The sequence below is a fragment of the Callorhinchus milii genome, unplaced genomic scaffold, assembly GCF_018977255.1.
Source record: "Callorhinchus milii isolate IMCB2004 unplaced genomic scaffold, IMCB_Cmil_1.0 Scaffold2, whole genome shotgun sequence".
Taxonomy (NCBI): domain Eukaryota; kingdom Metazoa; phylum Chordata; class Chondrichthyes; order Chimaeriformes; family Callorhinchidae; genus Callorhinchus; species Callorhinchus milii.
Window position 1 is genome coordinate 6,574,167 of NW_024704743.1, and position 22,914 is coordinate 6,597,080.

Consider the following 22,914-nt stretch of genomic DNA (forward strand, 5'->3'; position numbering starts at 1 on the left):
AAATGTGCCAGCCAGCAATGTCCTATAAATGACAATGAAATGAGCAGCCAGTTCCTTTGAATTTAGAGGTAAATATAGATGAAGAGGGAATGTATAACTGGGAGGAAGTCTCCACATTTGAGTAACATATTAGCAGGAGTAGCATACACCTGAATGACAAGGCAGAAATAACCTATATTAATGATACAATCAGATAAATGGGGTAATGATATGTAAATAAATACATAATGATAAATAATAAACTTGTATTTATATAGAATGTTGAAAAGTATGCAAACATGGCAGTTAAATCCTTCCACAAATAATGAGATAGGTATCAAATTAATTAGAATATTTTGGGGGTGAATTAGATTCCAAAGGGATATTGGCCAGAACACATTACTTATTACATTTAAATTTAATGGGAAAGGGTCTTTGCAGTGTAATGACACTGTCTGAGGGAATCCTAAACTAAAAGTCCTTCCTTTGAGTTAAAGCCATTGTTTACACCAGGAAACTGACTATATAGGAATCTTGCAAATCAGTGGTTAGAGCACTCGCCTCGCAAGCGAGAGGACCTGGGTTCGATTCCCAGGCAGGGTGAAACGTTAGGCAAGTTTCCTTACTCCACCCACCTTTGTTTACCGAGCATTAAGTAGGAACCTGATTGTTAGTCAATTGGCAGATCACTTTTCCGGGGGTAATAATTCCTTAAAAAAATAACAATTTGGTAACTCAATCCACGACTGTTTGTGGAACACTGCTGTGCGTAATTGGCTGCCACGATTCTCCGATAAAATATACAGTTAACTCATTCTTATATTCTTTGAAGTGCTTTGAGACGTCTAGAAGACATGATAAGGCGCTCTATCAATTGCAAGGATTATTATTATTATTATATCAGGTTTGAAGAAGGTGAATGGGAGATTTACACCAGTGCTACTTAAGGAATAAAATAGTGTTCCTTAATGCTCATTCGTTATGCTAATTAACACAAGGAACAAGTTAAAAAACACTGCACTTGTAACCCCTTTAATTCTAAATTTCATGTGGGATAACTCTCAAATTTCTCAGTATCGGTTTCAGATAGCTCCTAATGTGACAAGGAGTATTATAACTCTGAGAATCTACTCCAAGAACAACATTTTCTGTTACTATAGTTTCCATGAAACGATTCTAACACAACAGCATCAGCAAATTCTTAAGAAAATGTTGAGCTACATTTTTTCTGTAAGTTGTGTATTGGATTTTGAGCTCATGGGGTGGATCGTTTAAAGGTATGTTCAGCCACACAGAACATTTATTCTATTTTCTAATAGTTTTCTCAAAAGTACATTACATACTTCCTTTCCCCACAAGTGTTTTTACATTTGTATGTCCACTGTAAAACTACATTTAATTTGATTACAAATATTTGAGAATGTACATGATCTGGTCCATTTATGGTGATACACATCAGCTACTGTTTTATGTAAAATTTACATCACCATATATTTATATTATAATCCTCTATTTTTTCTTGTAAAACAAATTTATGTATACTTATATCAGTGTGCCCTTTATCCACTCACTTTGAATAATAAGAAAAAAAGTAATAGAATCAGGATGTCACAGTAAAAAATACCACAATGTTAAAGTCAAAGATTTTTATTTTTCAGTCGAAAAAGAATGAAATGTATTCAGGCAAAGGTAGTTGCATTACTGTTTTTTTTAGCCCAAAACGTTGTTATAAATCCTCAGGACAAGGTCATAAGCCCCCAGAGGGCTATTGTGATCCAGTAACTTATTAGTATTATATATAATATGTATATGTTTCATAACAGTGTAATCTTGGCACACTTTCAAATTCCTGGTAAACCCATGAAAGTCCTGATATAAATAGTATCATTTTAATATTAAAACAAAGTGTAAACGGCTAGAGTTTTTAAGCCTGAAGCAACATAAATACATGTTCCAGACCATTAAGAAGCAAAGAATACATATCTGTTCAACAGGCACAATTGCTCAAACCAAATAAATTCCATTCAATCGCAAATTGTTGATCTTTTAGATTTTGACAAATTACTCTGGGAAATCACCACTAAAGCTACATGTGGAATTAAGTAAGTGAGCAGAAGGTAAAGCTTACCTTTCACTTGATAACTTGTAAGGTCACATTTATGCTTAAATATTTAAAACGTTGGATAAAGCACCAGCATATTTAGTTACTAATATATAAATATGTCATGACACAATATTTTGTGGTAATAAATGAGTATATTTACATTTCTTGTAAACCTCATTATTTTCTGTTACAGCCCCCCTGCTTTCAGCCGTCACCACTTCTGCTTTCAGCTTCAGTAAGGCAATCTGCAGTTTCTCAATGGCTGCCATTAAAGCTGCTCCTATAATCATCAACCAGAAAGTGCTTCTCTGTATGATGGAACTGGTCCTCTTGAACTTTAATCCCCCTCCCCAACATAAAGTGCTCCATGTAGATTTGGCAAGCCCTACCACAAACAGTCAACTTTGAATCCGAGTCAGGATTGGGATGTAAACTTGTACACCTCTGCACTTCCTATCTTATGAATAAGTGGATAAGTACTGGCAACTTTTATGACATTGGTAATTTTTATGACTGTTCTGTCTTTTTATTTTGATGTATTTAAACGAAAATACTCGTCAAAATCAGACCATTGCTTAATTTTGATGACCTGTCCTTTGTACGACCTTCTACATTGTTAACATGTTCTACATGAAAAGTCATGAGATTTGATTTATTAATCTTTATTCCATATTACTTAGTGTAAAATAAACAATTTTTGCTACATTTTATTTGGGATTTACATTCACCTAGGTAGTCACCACTTAGTTCTGTATAGCACACTATTAGCAAATAAATGATTATTTACATAGTGTACAAAATATGATTGATTTATGCATGTTCTTAGAATGATGGGGAGGAGGCTAGCGAAAAGTCAGCATAAACGTAAAAATCTCTGGTAATATAATTTACATCTGTGTACCTCTCATGAAAGTTTCTAGTGTTCACCAAAATCTTTACTATATGAAACCTTGTAACATTTAGGAATCAATATGGTACAGATATATTTTGCCAAAAATAAATATTATTTGTTCGGCTCCTTCTATTTGCCACAGTGCATTTATTGTACAGTGTGACAGGGAAGAAGAAATTAAATTGATGTTAAATTGTGATCCCCTCTACAAAATAGATTATATTATTAACCACCACATATCATCGTATTTCACTTCTCAATGTAATGTTAAGTGCTCCAAGATTCTACTCCGTGTGAAGGACGCTATATAAACGTAAGTTGTTTTTGTTATATCTACCTACTAAAAAATAATATAAAAGGATCCGGTATCCCAAATAGATGTCTTAAAAATTGAACTGCTGGGTAGAAATGTCCACAGCGTTGGTGCTGCATTATCAAAAGCATTTCAGACCTACCTTATCACTGAAATTCCAGCACATCAATGCAAACATACCCTAAATATCCATTAAGAAGTGGGTGCAGCCAATTCCCCCCAAAAAACTCATTCCTGATGATAGCAGATAGCACCTCTGACAATGTGGTACCTCTATATTTGTGAGAAGCAAGACTATGAATGTCAACTCCCAAAATGGAAAATGAACCACAAGCTTCTGACCCAAAGGCAAGAGTGATACCAAATCAGCCAAGCTGACTTGTATAACACAAAACACCAGAACATATGATTGTTGTTGTTGTTAATGTCTCGGATTTCAGAGTGCTTCACAAGGCTAGGGTGGGACACTGAGCAAGAAAGGGGAGAGAAAGGGAGAAGGAAGGTGATCTATGTGCAGCTATAGAGGTATGTTTTTTAGGTGGGATTTAAAGATAGATTAGTACTGTACAATACAATCTAAGCGTTCTGAGACACTACACGCATGAACAACAACAGCTTGCATTTATATAGTGCCCTTCACGCCAGACAGTGTCTTGGAGTGCTTATAAAAGCAAGTTGTTGTTGTAAACATGTAAAATTTCAAAAATGTACTTCAGCGTACTATATTATTGCAATGGAAAAATGTGAAACAAATTATTAGTGAAATACCCATAAAGCTAACAGAAACCAGGCAGAGGTAGAAGTGCCATTGATGATGGAATGAATAGCAGAATTTGTGGGTGGGTAAGAGGGAGATTTAGAACAAACATTTTTCTCTACAAATTCCACAGTAAAACCGCCAAGCATGAAAATAAATGTACAAGTGGAGTGTGTGCTGAAAACTGGAGATTTGCAGAGTTCAGAACCGATTAAATAAAATCTACTGAACTGTCAACAAATCACTTATTCTGTGGGACCAAGGCAGATTTCTGCAACATTAAATTTTGTTTTCTCAGGTGGAATAAAGACAAAAAAAGACACATTTACAATGTGTGCTTTATTTACATTCATAATATAAAATGGCTGTTTAAGTACTAAGTCCTGGAGATCATGGAGTCTGAAATGTGGCATTTCTACAGGATTTCTTATTAAGCCATATAAATGCAGACTTCTTTCAGTAACCTGGAATTACATCACTCTGACCTGCAGGCACATTGCTCCAATGCAATATTACAGGCAGGATATCGTAGCATTATAGAGAAGGCACCATAGATTTTCTACAATTTACCATGGAATCAATATGATTTACACTACAGTTTACATTTATATAGCAGCTTTCACATTGGGAAGATGTTTCAAAGCAGTTAATACTGCTGGCTGGGCTTCTGACCTGGAGGTGGAAAGCTGAAGAGGGTGGGGAGGGGAAAGGTGACTGAAAGGGGTGGTCAAACAGGAGCGTACCTTAAATGAGAAGAGGGAAGGAATGAGTCGGAGGGATTCCGAGATGGAGTTTCAAAGAATGGGTGTAGAATGGATGAAACAAAACGCAAAATACTGCAGATGTTGGAAATCTGAAACAAAAAGAGATGTGGCTTCGAACACTCAGCAGGTCAGGCAGCATCTATGGAGAAAGGAAAGCAAGTCAAAGTTTCAGGCCCATGATCCTTCGTCAGAACTGGGGAAAGTTGGGAGAGGCTTTTAAAGGCTAACAGAGAGGGGAGAGACAGGGTAAGGAAGACAAAGGAGCCCCTTGCCCTTGCCTGGCCTCCCCCCTCTCTGTTAACCATTAAAAGCCTCTCCCTCCCAACATGCCCCAGTTCTGACGAAGGGTCGTGGACCCGAAACGCTGACTCACTTTCCTTTCTCCATAGATGCTGCCTGACAAGATGAGTGTTCCCAGCGACTTCTGTAAAATGGATGAAAGCCTGACTAGGGTCAAAAGCATGAACGAAGGAGTGGGTGGGAGAGGCAGAAGCAGAGGCAGCAGTGGGATTTTCGACTCAAGGAAGTTCATCACTTTCGCTCATTTTGAAATGGAGGAGAGCATGGATGAGGAATGAGAAGGCGAGTGAAAGAGTTGGTTTGTAGTGGAGAAGAGTTGCCTAGGGTTGGCATGGTCCCCCAGCATGATCCTGGAGTAGAAGGACAATTTGGCTGAGGCCAAGGTGGAGAGATAGGGTTTAGTATTGTTCAGCCTTATCTGGCAGTGAACCGTGAGACCAGATTTAATCCACATGTTAGCATGTTTTAGTTAGCATGTTCCTGTGACGTGAGGGAACGGAGATGCCGGTTGTACCAGGGGGCAGGAGGTTGTACAAGATGTGAGGCATTATTTGCTTCCAAGATGAGTGAGCTATCGAGAAAAAATGGACAAGTTATACCTTTTCTGTCTGTAGATGAAACAATTGAGAGGGGACCTGAATGAGGTGCACAGATTATGAAAACATTCAATAAGGTGGACAATAATAGGCTGTTTCCACTTGTTGGTGAGCCCAAAACAAGAAGGCCAGTAACAGATCTAACAGGTAGTTTAGGAGAAACTTTATACGGGAGATGGTGAGAATATGTAACTCACTGTCAGAGGCTGTGGTTGAAGCAAACAACGTCAATCAATGTATTTATGAGGAAACAATGCACACGTAAGGGAGCAAGGAATAGAGGGGTATTGTAGAAGAGATAAAGAAGGGTGGAGGCTCATGTGGAATATATACATCAGCATGGACTAGTTAGGCCAAATGGCCTGTTTCTATGCAGTAATGTTCTGTATAATTCTGGTAATCCATTTCCAAAGCAGAATTCCAAGGCTTGATGGGATTCCTTATGAAGGAATCTGGTTACACAGTGCAGTATTTTACACCATATTATAGGTGTAGGAAAGTAGAACAATTCAATATACAACAATTTTCATTCCTCAACTAATAGAATTTTGAAGGGAAGCTGCATTGGAAATACTAAGCAAAACCACATGTCAGTTATGTAAACTGTTGTAGTAAAAACTATCAGATGCCTCTGGCTTATATACGGAATAATAGTGTGCTCAGCTCTTTCCAGTTCTTCAGTCTTATAAATTGTGCAGAGAGTGTGCATTGTAAATACAGTTTAAGTAATTGTTTCTGTACTTTTCAAACAATGTCAAACTTAATTATCCATTTAAATTATCCTAACTCCAAATTGATTGCTGAGATTGATATTAAAGTTCCATCAACTGACCGTCATGTTCTGGCACTCGACATCACCACAGTACTTAACTCCAGTTTGCAAGACTGGGGTAAGCTTTTCATAGCCCATATAAAACAAATTTTCAAGATAGAAAGATTCTAAATGTGTGCTCTATTTCATGCAATATTTTAACCATCATAAAAATGTTCTATTACATCCTCATACCATAATAATTTGAGGACTTCACAATTCTTCAAGCAGGTCCTAATGCTTAAGGTTAAATACATGATTGTAACTAAAAGGTAATTTCTCATTACTGTTATTCTTTCATTCATTACTATGCAAGCAATAATATGTAAATATAACCATGGCAATGTTATAAAACTATCAAGAATGTGGCAAGCTCAAAATACATTCAGGATTATTTCCACATTAATAAAAATGTAAAAATATTCAATTATTATATTGTTGGAATTTCTGCAGCCGACAATATTTCAAATGACGTCCAAATTGGACCCCAAACCATCTGCTGTTGCCGTTCAATCCATCATCTTGCAGATCATGGCATATCATTGATGGACAGTAATACTGGCTTAACTCAACGTGTGAAATTGAAAAATGTCAAATAGTACATTTTGATAGTAAAATGAGGGAAAGAAAATACACTAAAAAAGATAAGATTTCACATGAAGTAGTGAATCAGAGAGACTTGTGTGTGTAAATATGCAAGTCCTTTGACTGACCAGAAGCATTTGGATTCTTGACCTCATATTGCCTACCTGTTCCAGGTCTACTTTCTATGCTCCCACTGAGTATGTTAAACATTTTAGGATCTTTTCTCTTTGGCTCCATCACAGAATACTGTCAAATGGGGATTTACTTTTGACTAAATGCTACAGCCTGTTCTCATCATCTTCTTCATTCAAGATGTTATGTATGCGTCGCCCAGTTTGTGTTCTGTTGATATACTCTTATTATTTTGTGTATAATTAATGGCTATTAGCTGCTGACATTGTACAATTCTGAAATCATCGGGGAAGAAATTTCATGTAGGTCTTGATTTACTCTATTTTTTTAGCATTACAGAGCTTGCAGAATTTGGCAAATTGTTGACTTAGCTTTGAAGCCTGTTTTCTGTAGTTCTTAAAAGAACTTGCAGAAAACCACTTCAAAATTAAGTCTGTATTTAAGAATTTTCTAAATGTTGTACAATCTAAAATGCTAAGAAAATAGCTGAAATATAGACACACATAAAATATCTACCCCAATATAATTATAGAATGTTATAGCACATAAACTGGGTATTTGGCCTCCACATAAATCATCCAGTCAAATCCTACACTCGCTCCTTTAAAAACCCTTTTACATTTTCGGGATTTATGAAATATTCCTTGCATTGGATATAGCATCTTATCATGTCATTGAGACTTATTAAAACTCTTTGCAGGATTTTATTTTAAATTGCAGTGATTGTGCATTGTATAGGCAAACATGGCAGCCAATTTCCGGACAGCAATGTCCCACAAACAGCCATGAAGTGAATGACCAATCTTATATGGGGGATTATTAGCCCAGGGGGATTGTCAGGAGAATTATTCATCTGATTCTCTTCATTTAATTTAAGGATTTGGTATTGAGTTCAAGAAAGGTTGATGGCATAGATTCCACGTTTCTACCACCCTCTGTGTAAAGAAGTATGTTCTAACCTTCCCTTTAACTATTTTTGTGATGTTTTAAATTTGTGGTCTTCATCACTTAGACTCGATGAACTCTTAGGTTTCAAAAGAGATGTGTCAGAGTAGATCTTACAAAGCATGGGATTAATGGGGTTTAGCAAATAGTCCCAGAGCAATACTTTCAGATATGCCAGGGCAGCAGAACGAGTGGGCACTGATTCAGCTCAGAAAAGGGCAGGTTTAGGACAGACCTCAGGAAGTATTCCTTTGCACAAAAGGTAATTAACAAGTCCAGAGGAAAGGCGTTTGAGGCCAAAACACTGGATTCATTTAAGAGACAGTTTGACGTTGTGATCGGAGGGTGGGTATTCTGGAAGGATGAGAGAAATTAGATTGAAGGGCTTTCTTTACCCAAATCTCTTTTGTGATCGTGTACCTCAACAACAACAATTTGCATTTATAAAATAATAATCCTTGCAATTTAATTTAGTGCCTTATCATGTTTTTGAGATGTCTCAAAGCGCTTCAAAGCTTGCACTTCAACAACTTGCATTTATATAATAATCATAATAATAATAATCCTTGCAATTTGATATTACGCCTTATTACATTCTGATAATGTAATAAGGAAATGCTTTGAGACTGTTAAGTGGATTGACTGTATTTTGTGGGTGAAATATGGCAGCCAGTTTATGCACAGCAATGTCCCACAAACAGCCATGGAGTAAGTGACCATTTTATTTGGGGGATTTGTTAGCCAGGCTATGGGATCTATAAAATCCAGGCAGATGGGACCTCGGTTTAACATCTCATCTGAAGGATGGCACCTCCCACAATGTAGCGCACCCCCAGCATTGCATTGGAGTGTCAATTTAGGCTACGTGATTCCAAATCCCTATGTGGGGCTTGAGGCCACAACCTTCTGACTCAGAGGCGAGAATGCTACCACTGAGCCAGGCTGACAGAGTCATGCAGAGTCATTTCTTGGATCACTTAACATTGATGGAGCTTGACACTGAACCAGGGGGAGACAGGAACTAACTAAAGGCACAGTTGAAGAAAAAGGTCTTCAGGTGTGGGAGAACAAGGTGGAATGATTGAGGCAGAGAGTTCAAGAGTCTCGGGTTGTAGTGGCTGAAAGCATGGCCCCCATAGTGGTAGAGCAGCAGGAGGCTGGAGCAAGCTGAGCAAAAGGGATAGTTACAGGAGTGTGGTGTAAGCAGATTGTAGAGGTAGGGGATGCCAGAGTATGAAGTATGCAAGTGTGAGGATCTTGAAATCGATCTGTTCTAGGCTTGGGAGCCAGTGGAGCCTGGCAAGAACTAGAGTGATGGGGTACGGAGTTTAGTATGAATGTGGATATGGGGAGCAGAGTTGGGTAATCCAGCAAGCAGAGCGTGGGAGAAATCAAGCCTAGACGTGATAAATGCATGAATTAAGGTCTCAGCATCCTGAGAGGAAAGGCAGTTACTAGTTTCCCTATTGTAAATAATCTTGAAGACCTCTATCTATTAGCTCCCTTGAAAAAGAAACAACTTCTCAAGAACCACATGATAATTGAAACACCTTCATCTCCAGTAAGATCCAGTGGCGAAACCATTTATTTTTGTAATATTCAGTTATTTTGCGTAGACCGGAAGTTTTAGTTAGCTATTTTTAGATGTATTTTTTCCAATTTCAAGGTTTGTCATAGTTTTTTTTGTGTAGTCATAAATTATGTGTATATGAGGGAAGCAATTGAAGCTTTTTGCATATAATTGGAAGATTAATAAAATTGTAACTTTAATTTCCAGGCACTTGCTAACATCTTTAACATATAATATTTCTTTTTAAATTATGCAACACATATCTGCAGACACAGCTAGTTAATTTAGCCATTTCTGAGAAGTTATCTGGATTCATAGTTAGGGCAGAAAGCACACTTGTTGAAATCAAAACTGTGTACATCTATCAACAATGTAACCTAAGGTGTAATGATCATCTATGTGGGGACACAGCATGTTAGGAAGCCACATCTCAGATGCACTTAAAAGCAATTCTCTTCTTGCTGAACCTCACTCGCTTTCCTACCCCATCTGAGCAACATGTCCACCTCTTTAAGGATTTCTAATTTAGAAATTAAAAAAGATACAAGAAAGATACCAATATCATTAAACATCTACATTTACTAGAAAATTGTGAAATTATTAAATAATAATATTCCTTACATGTAGTATAATGCCTTATCGTATCTTAAAGAAGTCTCAAAACGTTTCACAGGATTTAGTGACTATGTATTTTATAGGTGAATGTTCCTATAGTAATTTCAAGACTTTCTGGATGCCAAGGTTCTGATGGATTTTGGGTCATTCGTATATTGAGACTTATGAGGAGGTAGGGTTGTCACCCCATCAATCAGACTTTTTTTGTTTTGTTTTGTTTTGATTAAAGTGTAAGAAGTCACAGTTGAGGTGGCTCGTCAGCTCTGCTATACTGGGTTTAAGTTGTGCCACCTGTTGTACAATTAACAACACAAAGGTGGAATTTTTTTACAGCACAGAAGACGACTATTCTGGTGGTACTGCTACTTGAGCACTGGTCATTGCGCAGCCCCTAACATTGCATTTCAAACTCTTGTTCTTTTCCAACTTGCCTTTCCAGTGACATTGAAGCGTTACATATGCAATGATGTTATACGTTCCACACAGAATAGTAGCAAAGGCTGGGAACTGCAGCTGAGTATCAGGCAACTTTGCTCCCAGTCCTTTTTCCTGCTTCTGGTACAATTCGTTTGGTAGCACCTGGTCAGTGAAATGCAAGTCAAAGTTTTAGTAGAACACATTGTAGTGTTACATAAATGATGAAATCTTTATGTTTGTTACAGCACATGTCTGTTAAAGCCTGAAAAACCTAGGCTACCGCTAGTGCTTCAGCCACCAGGAATAACAACATACCAGTAACGGGGAAAGAGGTGCTCAATGGCACAACTGTTTTAGTCACCACTGTCTCAAAATATGGCACTTTCATTTTCAACAAGATCACAAGATTGGATTCGATGAAGAAGATCCTTTGGCGAATTAGAACTAATCCTTCCAGAATACTCACTCTATAGGCTAGCTTACTATTATTGTTATTATTATTATTATTACCCATCACAGCATCAGGCTGTTTTTTACACGAGTTCAGTGTGCTGGCCTCAACTATCTTTCTTGGCAACCTGTCCAATCTTTACTTATCCTCTCAGTAAAGAAATAATAACCAACAAATTATTAGTTGGTCCACAACAGAATGCAGACTATCATCAGTGGACCCATAGTTTTATATTGTAATCACTTATAAAAACATAAGTTGATTAAAAACAGCTAGCATAGATTTGTTAGAGGCAGGTCTTGCTTGACAAATCTGAAAGACTTCTTTGTAAGCGATCGGAGAAGCTACCCCATGTGAAGGGCACTATATAAATGCAAGTTGGTGATGTTGATGCAATAACTGTATAAGAGGCCTGTAAAAAAAAAGTTCATCATAAATAATCATAATATCCTTACATTTGGTATAGCACCTTTCACATCAGGAGAATATCTCAAATTGCTTTGTAGGATTTACTGTGAAATGGAGTGATTTACAAGTGAACACGGCAGCCGAAATGCACAGAGTAATGTACCACAAACAGTTATTAAATGAATGACCCATTTTATTTGAGGCATTGTTGGCCAGGATGCCAGGAGAAAATCATTTCTCTTTTCGTATAGTGCCATGGAATCTTTAAAATCTACCTGAACAGGCATCGGGACCTTAGTTTAAATCTCCAACAATGAAACACACTCCCAACACTGCACTGGAGTGTCAGCTTAGATTCTATGAGTTTAAGTCTGATATGAGGTGGTTCAGAGAGGTTGGGAACACGCAGCAGTCCTGCCTGTAGATGTTACCCGAGCACAGGGCCAGGCTGAGGAGTGGGATACAAGCAGGTGAGAGATGTAGGGAGGTGCTAGGCTGTGAAGGGATCTGTTACGAGGATCCTACTCTTGAAATTGATTTGTTTGGAGCCAGTCCAAACTAGTGAGGATTGAGGTGATGGATGTTCAGTGTTTGAAACAGGTGAGGATACAGGCATCATAGATTTTGTTGTTGACGCTATGTTTTTATTATTAGCTGGACCTTGTGGATAGTGGTACTAGGTTAATCAGTGAGGCGTGCGTTTGAGAAATCAAGGCAGGTGATGAAAAAAGCATGGATAAGAGTTTCAATGGCATATTGTGTGAGATAGGGTCAGAGGTGGGCAATATGATGGAGCTAGAGGAAAGCAGTCTTGGGCAGGCGCCGAACGATGGATAGGCCCAGGAATTTGGTGAGTTTGAGAGAAAGTCCATATAGGTTGAAGACATCAGAGTCGGAAGTGAGGAAATGTTGTTGGGAGCCAAGGAGGATGGAGATTTTTAACATTACAAGGGAATTTATATAAATAGGGATACATCATTTCCAAGTCAGTGAGTGAGTGACTAGAGGACATCAATTAAAAATAATAAGCAAGGGAGAAAAGGCAGGGATTAGGAGAATTTGTTTTACCTGTTGTGTATGGTGGCAGAGGCAGGATCCATATTAGCTTTCAAAAGGAAACGACATAAATATTTTAAAAGGATAATTTACAAGGTGTTTTACTGCTACCCGAGTCATAATCTTGAATTCATGTCTTCTTGTCCTCAAGTGCCCTACCAACAGGTAGTTTACATGATGAATTCTTTCAAATCCTTTCATTATTTCAAATACCTATACCATATCTTATCATGGCAGACTTCACTGTTTCAATGGGAATAGTCCTAACCTCTCAAGCCCCATGTTGAGATCACGATCAGAGATATATCTTATTTCAGATGAATGCTAAAGTTTTCTTTCCCAATGTACTGGTCAACAATCCTCCAAATTAATTAGTAATTTAACTCATGGTTGTTTGTGGGCCTTGTTGCATACAAAACGGCTGCCATATTTGTCTACAAACCCTATATTTGACAGTAACTATTGTAAAGTGCCTTTCAATGTGAGAAGGCACTATAAAAATAAAAGTTCTATCTACATATCACTGTAGCACCTCAGTATGGAAGGCTGGTGCCAGGTACTATATTAAATTGAGGAATCGTCATGAAGGGAAAGAAAAATTTTATGAGCAGGTTTGGAGTGATGCAAGATATTATTGATGCCTGTCTGGCTTATTAAGGAAGCTTTTTGATGGCGCAGAAATCCTGATGGATATACAGGAGTACTGTAGCTCAGTGGTTAGAGCACTCGCCTCGCAAGCGAGAGACCTGGGTTCGATTCCTGGCAGGGCGAAATGTTGGGCAAGTTTCCTGACTCCACACGCCTCTGTTTTCCAGGGCTAATCATTTCTTTCAAAAATTAATAGTAATAAATTGATCACATTAATCCATGACTGTTTGTGGGACACTGCTGTTTGCAATTGGCTGCCGCATTTCGCCCACAAAATATACAGTCAATTCACTTTAATGTGATTGAACATTGCCTAACCAATAAATGTATTGAACTCTTCTCAATTTATAAATCTACAGTGACCTCTCAGATCTGGACCTTGTTAAGAACAGTTTCCAGACTTCACCTGAAAGATACTATTAAGCCTTTAAACATGTTTTCTTTGCTGGGCAAATGTATCTATATTTCTTGAGAATGTTCTTTAGCAAGGTCTTAAGTACCTCAATCATCATTTTTCACAAACATTTTTATTTGACGGGGGATGGGGAGTGGAAATAGGAAGAATTGCTACAAATTTGTTTCTGTGAATGTTTGAGTACCTACACTTCTTATCAATCATGTCACCAGCCTTTTGTAAAGGGAGCAACGTTTGTTAAACACTGGGAGTTTAACACTTATAAAAGAATACAAGCAGTCCTAAAGTCCTACATATTCCTAAAGGTGTATTGATCACATTGCTATATTATTCGTTAGCATTTTATCAGGCTTTATTCATTTGGATTTAAATGAAGAAAAACAGTTTCAAAAAGAAGAGAAAAGTACTCTGCACAAAATTGAATTGACAGAAGCGGTTGAGCTATTTCATGTCTGGGAATAATCAAGTATAAAACATGCAGACAACAGATTAATGTCCATCGGCCAATAAGAATGGAACAGTCTGAAATCAAATGTAGACATAACAGTGGAAGATGTGATCTTTATAACAATAAACCTACAGTATTATGTAATTCAATCTTTTTGTGGGTCTTTATCCTTAAAAATTACTTGTAGTTATTGATAATTATAGTCTTGTGTTTGCTAATGGAAATGTGAAACACTACTTTAACCATTATGTAAACGCTATGACACAATTAGTCATATAATTGATAGATACTGACATTCAAAGCAGATATTTAACAGTTTTGAAGCTTATCTGCTTCTATGCTACTCTTTGAAATTGTTCATTGGAAGAATTTATATTTTTATAGCAGGACCTAGCCAGGACCTACAATGGGACTTGAACTCACAACCTGCTGAAACAGGTAAGATGCTATCAATTTAACCCATACTGACACATACTAAAGCATACAGAAAGCTGATAATATACTAATATTCCAAAGCAATGCTGGGAGTGTGCCCCATAGATGGAGGTGCCGTCCTTCAGATGAGAAGTTAAATAAGGGCCCATCTGCCTATTCAGGTGAATGTTAAAGATTCCATGGCATTATTCAAAAAGAGAAGGGAGTTTCTCCCAGTGTCATTGCCAACAATCCCCTAGATAAAATTGGTCATTTACTTTATGTTTTTTTCTGGGACATTTCTGTGCACAAATTGGCTGCGGCAATTGCCTACAAAATACACAGACCCTATACTTTATAGTACATCCTGTGAAGCTTCCTGAGACGTCTCGGCGACGTGATAAGACATTATGTGGGGGTGGGGGTTAAGATATTATGGGGGGTGGGGATAAGTGGGATACCCTTGGACCCTTGGACTTGGAAACGGAATGTTGGAATCCAGTCAACCCTTCAAGTCAATCTTGGTAGTCCAGTTCCTGAGCCAGGCAGGTCCACTGTACTCCGGCGCACTGCTTATCTTTCATGAAAGAAGGCTATTTGATTCATATTGTGCATAATGGGACTAAAATGATTGCTCTTGGGGGAGACAGCACACACATGATGGGCCAAATATCCTGTTTCCATGCTGTAAATTTCTATGCTGCTTGCCACTGGGAACACTGTTTGGCAAACTCCCCGCTGCTTGTCTAGCCAGGACCACTCTAACCATAAGAGGTTTGGCTTGCAGTGTTACCAGGAGTCAAATGGGAAGAATCCCTGGCACCAGAGATTGGTTTGGCTCTCCAAGTGCTACGGATGAATTAGGCTGAATGATCTGTCATCACCAGTGGCTTGGAAAACCATAGCTGGCTTAGGAACTGGACGACTATGACTGCCACAGATGATCTATTCAATTCCAATACTAAGCATGTCATCTTGGAGCAAGCTCATACCCAAGATGATCCTGCTTGTCTCCCCTTCAAAGAGAATAGTCACTGGTTGACCATTTGGCATGGACAAGTGGAAGTTTGAGCCCTTTCAAGGCAGAATGCAGGTACAATACAGATACTCTTTCTAAGAAGCACAACTTAGCATGAAATGAGTGAGAGCACTGCCACCATCCTGCTCACACCCTACTCCATTGATTGGTGTTCCTCTAACTGGAAGTGTAGAGCTTCAGTAGCAGCTATTTACCTCTTGACATACAATCAATCAAGGTTTTTAACCAAGATCTGGATATATGAGTGTATGTTCATGAACCAGGCAACACCTTTTAACAGTTGTCATCTCAAGCCCTAGAGTTTCTTCATCAGCTATTCAACAGACATCTGCCTATACAGGACAACCCATGAGTTAAATAAGAACTTTTTTATATATAATATAAAACATAAGCTAGTTGGAAAGGATCTTGTAAGGTAGATTATGCTTCAATTCAAAGAAAGAAGAAGACGGCAAATGAGCTAAGCAATCATTTTGCATTGAAATATCTTCCACATACTGGAAGAATCTGATCAGTAATTCCTGGGAGGAAAGGGAAGGCAGAAGTAAAACAATCACTTTCAGACAGGATAGGGCTGCCAAATTGTAGGTCACCTTGACTGCAAATAATAATGTGTGGTATAAAACATAGAGTTCTTCCAAGTAGCAGCCTTGTACATGCTGTTCTTATTAACCTTTTGCGTTCCGCCTTTAACATTGATGTAGATCTGGTGGAATGATCCTTAGCCTTAATCAAAGATTTCTTACCATGACAGCAACACAGAATATAGAATATACAACTCGCAATTTTGTCAAATCTCAGTGGGGAAAAAAGGTTGAACCATATACACATGTCCCACATAAGCCATGAATAATTGCCTATTTTACAGACTTTCTTTTATTCTTTCTGCACAATTAGATATGCCATTTTTGCATCCACCAAGGGAACCTAAATTCAAAACCTAAACGAGGGGATGGTAATTTCCTGGTATAGATGGAAATCAAAAACCAAAGGAGAATAAGATCTGAGAATATCAGGTATGCCTGATCAGTTTCAGTGCCGGGTAACTCCTGACTCTAAGCTGAAACAGTGCTACCAAGAGAACATTACCATGCAAGAGACAAAAGTTCACAAGAGTATAAAGGGTCAAAATGAGATTGCAAACATTTAAGAAGAAGAAAAATCCTTGCAATTGATATAGCTCCTCATCACATAGTTGAGATATCCCAAAGCGTTTCACAGAATATACTAGAAAGTGAATTGGCTGTATATTTTGCGGTGAAACATGCCAGCCAATTGCCACAGAAATGTTCCACAAACAGTTGTGGATTGAATCACCAAATTATTATTTTTTTGAAAGGATTATTACCCCCAGAAAGCAATGCACCAATCTACTAACAACTGTATTCCTACTTACCTCTAGGCAAATAGAGGCGTGTGGAGTAATGAAACTTGGCTAAGGTTTCGCCCTGCTTGGGAATCAAACCCAGATCTTTTCACTTGCAAGGCGAGTGCTCTAACCAATATGCTACAGGATTTCACAATTTAGAGTAGTGAAATGTTCTAATGACAAATTGACCGTAAAGAAACCTTTCCCCAAGAGGTTTGTTTTAAGAAGAGACTTTGAAAGAAAGATGTAGTATGAAGTCCAGGTGCTGGAGATTCATTCAACAATGACTATGAAAGTTAAAAGTCCCAACGCAGGACCTGAACTTCACAACCTCAGAGGTGAAGCTGCTACCAACAGAGCCAGGCTGTCGCACAAGGAGCTATAGGAAACATGGGAAGTTGAGGTAGTTGAGCCAGCATTGCAGGAGCAATCATGGTATGAAATTTCTGTTTAGATGTACTCGATGAGAAAAGAGCCAGACTAACATTTGGGGTTTGCTCCAGACAACTAAGCTACAGTAGGAGGAGCAACTTGTCACTTTTGATAATATTAGGAGTGACAAAAAGAAGGTAGTACTGATATACCACACTAAAGACTACATCCCATAACATCTCAAAAACATTGTTTGAAGTCCAGGATTTCAACATAGGTAAGGCTGAGGTTCTGGAGAGACTCAAAGGCATAAAACCTATACAGCACTGTCAAATTTGGCACTGAGAAATTTGGTTTCTCTTTCTTTAGTCAAGCTATCAAAGGGAAACCCACTGGATTCAGAAAGAAAATGTGACCCTCTAAGATGAAAAGATAGTTATTTTGGGGATAGTGGAAATGTGCCAATAGTCTATTGGTGAAGAATAACTCCCTGAACATACAAGGCTAAAAATGCATCAGAGGAAGCAATGTTGATTTTTGCAATACTCTCAAAATGAAAGTATAGAGAGAGAATAGTTATACGAACTTGTGTTCCCATGAGAATGACAGACCTTTGATTTTTTTAAAATTAAATTGAAATAGAAACACTTTGAGATGTCTCAATGACACAATAAGGTGCTATATCAAATATTAAAATTATTATTGAGTATCAATACTAATCTGGCTCTGATCCTTGGATTAGCTATTGTTCACACCTGCAAATAGATCTACTTCTGCGTGACCCCATTTTATTTCCTGTTGATTTACCCATTCAGTGATCGATTTAGGATTGGCTGTTACATTGTTCACATCAGCCAAATGTTGATTCAGAGAGCGACAGGTTAGTATTAAAAGGATACTATGATGTAGAGAGTGCAAAAAATGTGTTGGGAGTGATACAAATACCAGAGCTTTCCAAAAAACAGACATTAATAAAAATCAGGTTTCACTTTGTCTCCAAATAATTTATTGGTGTCAAAATCAAAACCTTGAGAAATTCTAAGAATTTGGTTCTTGAAGTCTATAACTTTGGTAAACTCTCAAACTGTGATGGACATGTGTTGTAAGTCATGTACTCATAGATGGGCTATGGCAATGGAAAAATATTTTATATAGCCTGGAGAGAAATAAAAAGCTGAAAAGCCTTGCAGTTGTAATTCCCTCTCTAAAAAAGAAACCACAGGAGCATCCAATGTTCTGGGCAAATTACTTCAAGGAATACTATTGTTCTGCATTTGACTGTATTATATCCAGCCAATCAATGACTGCCTGAATGATTTACAGCAGAGTGACCATGTTACATTGCTTGAGGAGGTGGTGCTGGTAGAAGATACATTCCTTATTTATTCATGGAACAACAAAGTAAGTTATTTTTCTGTCCTCCTGGAAACTCATCAAATGGCACTGGAGTACAGTCCATGGGTGTCAGTTTGTTTCACATAATAGCTGTCTTAGAAAATCTGAGTTAGAAAGGCTTGCTGTAATTTGAAAGTAGGATGCCAGAAAGATCATATAATGTTTTTTTCTTGATGGGACTTTGTTTTGTTCTTATGGGGTAAATTACTGGCTTTATTCCAATTTCAGCACAATAGTTGGACATGAGCAGTGATCGACTGGCTTATATCATCATACTGGCTCATCATAGAATCAATCAGCACAGAAGGAAGCCATTCGGCACATTATGTCCGTGCCGGCTCTTTGAAGGAGTTATCCAAGTTAATTCCACTCCCCTGTTCTCTCCCCATAATCCTGCAAATGTGCCCTCCCAAATATCTATCTACTTCTCCTTTGAAAGTTGTTATCAAATCAGCTTCCACCACCCTATCAGGCAGTGCATTCCAGATCCAAACAACTCGCTGTGTGAAAACATTTCTCCTCACCTCCCCTCTGGTTCTTTTGGTAACTATTTTAAATCTATGTCCTCTGGTTACCGACACACCTGCCAGGGGAAATAGGTTCTCCCTGTTCACCCTATCAAATTCCCTCATAATTTTTAACACCTTTATTAAATCTCACCTTCTCTGCTCCAAGGAGAATAATCCTAGCTTCTCTAGCCTCTCCTCATAAATGAAGTCCCTCATTCCCGGTACCATCCTGGTAAATCTCCTTTGCACCCTCTCCAAGGCCTTGGTGCCCAGAACTGAACACAGTCTCTAGCTGAGGCCTAACCAATATTTTATAAAGGACTTGGGAGGGCAAACCAGTCAGTGGGAGCAGCGAATCATCCTAATCAGATCATTTTAACCATAGCTGAACAAGCAGCAAGTGATATTAATGGCAAGATATGTGGTTTTAGCTGGTTTGACTCCAGCAGTACCCCAACGCATACCTGGGGTCCCCAAGCTAACAATTTCAAGTATTAGTTAAGCAGGATACATTCCTCCAGGTAAGATACAATCTATCTCTGGAGTGTCCCTGTGTAGGTGGGATGCATGGAATTCTGTGTCAAACACCCAGCTGACAAAAAATATCATGCTGTCAATATTCTGGCCACTTCCCATGCAAAATCTATCTATCTTCAAGACTGAGATAGATTTCTTATTGCAAAAGGGATTAAGGGATATGGGGATAAGGCAGGGTTAGGTTATTAGCTGGAGTTAGATTAGAAGATCAGCCATGATTGAATGGCAGGGCAGGCTCGAAGGGTCGAATGGCCTACTCCTGCTCCTACATGTTATGTTAAAATATGAATGAGTCACCTTATTTATTTCATCATTGGCTTATAATGTATAAAGTTGCATTCTATTCGAAAGGGCTCGGGATTGTCATATTAAATGGACATGATGATTCATGGGGGGCACCAAAATTAATTCGGACAAGTATGGCCGGGATAACCTACACCAGAGGGAGCAGCTGTGAGTTTATTTGTTAAAACTCGTTTATTAAAACTTCCTGCAGCTGAATGTTGATAATATAAAAGTCATACTCCTTGGCTCCCATCAACATGTCCTGCGACTCTGACCTCCTCAATCTCCCTGGCCTTTCCCTAAGATTTACTGAACCTGTGGTAGCAAAGGTGTCAGGCTCGACCCCATCTGTTCTTCCTACTCCACACCCAGTTTCTGACCAGGACCTCTTTCTCCATCTCCGTCACATTGCCTGGCGCTGACCGTACCTCACCCGCAATGCAGCTCATCCATGTTTTCATCATCTCCCGCCTCAACTGTTCCAATGCCCTCCTCGCCAGTCTCCTCAGCTCTCTATCCACAAAATCCAACTAATTCAGAACTCCGCTGGATACTAATCTACTCTAAACTTTGTATCCCCATCACACCAGTTGTTGCCAAGCTCCACTGACTCCCTATCATAGAACAGATCATCTTCAAGATCCTCACACTTATCACACTTCATGCCCTGGACCTCCCTACCTCTACAATATGCTTATTCCACATTCCACTACCTGCTGCCTCCGCTTGGCTGGCTCCAGCCTCCTGCTTGTCCCCAGTCCAAAACTTTGGAACTCTCTTCCTCATTCCCTCCGACATGCCCCCTCCTTCCACATTTTCAGATTACACTGGAAGACCTTCCACTTCGACACTGCTCTCAGTCACCTCCTCCTCACCCCGGCTCGTTGTCAGGCTTTGCCATTGTTAAGCACTATGAGACGTTACCCTGTGTGAATGGTGTTATATAAATGTAACTTATTTTGTTGTTTAAGTTAAGTACACCATAAGTATAAGTTATGGTGTACATAAGTGTATGTATAAGCTATGTGTTATACTGGGGCCAGGGACTGACTTAGCTCCCATTAAATCCAGCAAGCCAAAGCCCCAACTTGTCCAGATAGTTGGTCCTAGTTGGACAAGCAGTGGGAAAGCTTGCCAGAGTTTTATGCATCCCAACAATACATGGAATTCCAGGATAGATAGTTGGAATGGAATGCCCACTCTAGTGTTATGCCGTTTCAGCTGGTTAGACTCCAGCAATACCCAAACACATGCTCTGGGGTCCCCAAGCCTTGGCTTTTGCCAACCTGTGCCTAATAATTTATGGCATTAGGTGATCAGAATATACACAGAAAGAGTGTGCATTCCATTCCCTGTAATTTCCATGTATTGTTGGGATACGTGAAACTCTGTTTGGTTTAGACACTCTTAAGCATGTTGATGGGTTTCTGCATGTGTCAGACACCCAGCTGACCAAAAGAAAACTTATCACAGAATGATGTTTGAAAAAAAGGAAACAATATGTCAAGCAGTTAATACACTTGCTTTATAAAATATATTAACAGATATGGAGAGTGAGCCAGGAGAGTGGGCAACGATTAGGTAGTTCATGTGGAGAAAAACATTGCAGACTTGATGGGTTAAACAGCATGCTTTTGTGCTATATTACTTTGAAATTCTATGATTCTAAGAAAAGAAGGAAGAGTCATGTAGAATCAGAATGATACAGTACAGAAGAAGGCCATTCGGCACATCGTGGCTGTGCCGGCTCTTTGAAAGAGCTGTCCGAGTTAATCCCATTCCCTAGCTCTCTCCTCATAGTCTTGCAAATTTGTCCTCCCATGTAGGTGACCAAAAAAAGGATATTTCCATCCATCTATTCCTTCATCATGGCTCATTGGCTATTTGATTTCCTTTCTTCCCAAATACCAGCATCCAGTCTCTGCTTCATACAGAGCCCAACAGCATTGATACATGTGACAGTTTGGGTAATAATAATCCCTCCAAAATAAAACAATAATAAATTGGTCATTTTCAATCTACGACTGTTTGTGGGACATTGCTGTGCGCAATTGGCTGCCGCGTTCGCCCACAAATATACAGTCAATTCACTTTACAGTCTATTCTGTGAAGCGCTTTGAGACGTCCTCCCGACGTGAAAAGCGCTATATCAAATGCAAGGATTATTATTATTATTATTATTATTATTATTATTATTATGTCTCAATGTTAAAGCTTGATTATTTCTTATAAACCTGCTTATGGATGGTATTGGATAAACAAATTGAAAAACATTTTTGGAAAGGAAATTAAGACTGTAAATTAAATCAGGGATGCTGCAGAGAATATTGTAATAGGTCTGTGATGAATTCTGGAAGAATAAATTATTTAATGTTTCTTTACTTAACAAAAATCAAATAAAAACGACAAATAACACCAATAATAAAATCATCAAACTGTAAACAACTAAGTGTTCCATTTTAGTCTTTTAACGCAAGGAATTTGATTGCAGAGTTAATCTCCGTCACCAATTAATTAGAAATTACATTCCTACCAATCAACCTTGATCTAATCCTGGGCATGTTGAACAACATTGACTCACAAATGATCAGACAGATAACCTTGGACATAACAAAACCAATGAAAACAAAATGCTCCATCAGACAGATGAACCACATCCGTGTTCCAGGGCAAATTTCCACATTGGAGGTCAACATTTGGCAGAGGGGCTGCCAAACCTTGACAGGGGAGGTGAAAATCCAAGTTTTTCTACACTCCTACCCATCACTCGCATGCCTAGTCATGCCAA

At 38.6% G+C, this 22,914-nt stretch overlaps 1 protein-coding gene across 1 annotated transcript in view; it reads right to left on the minus strand.

Annotated features, from left to right (window-relative positions):
• The window catches only part of odad2 (outer dynein arm docking complex subunit 2), a 144,789-nt gene that overhangs the window by 26,643 nt on the left and 95,232 nt on the right, over positions 1 to 22,914 (minus strand). The window lies entirely within an intron of this gene.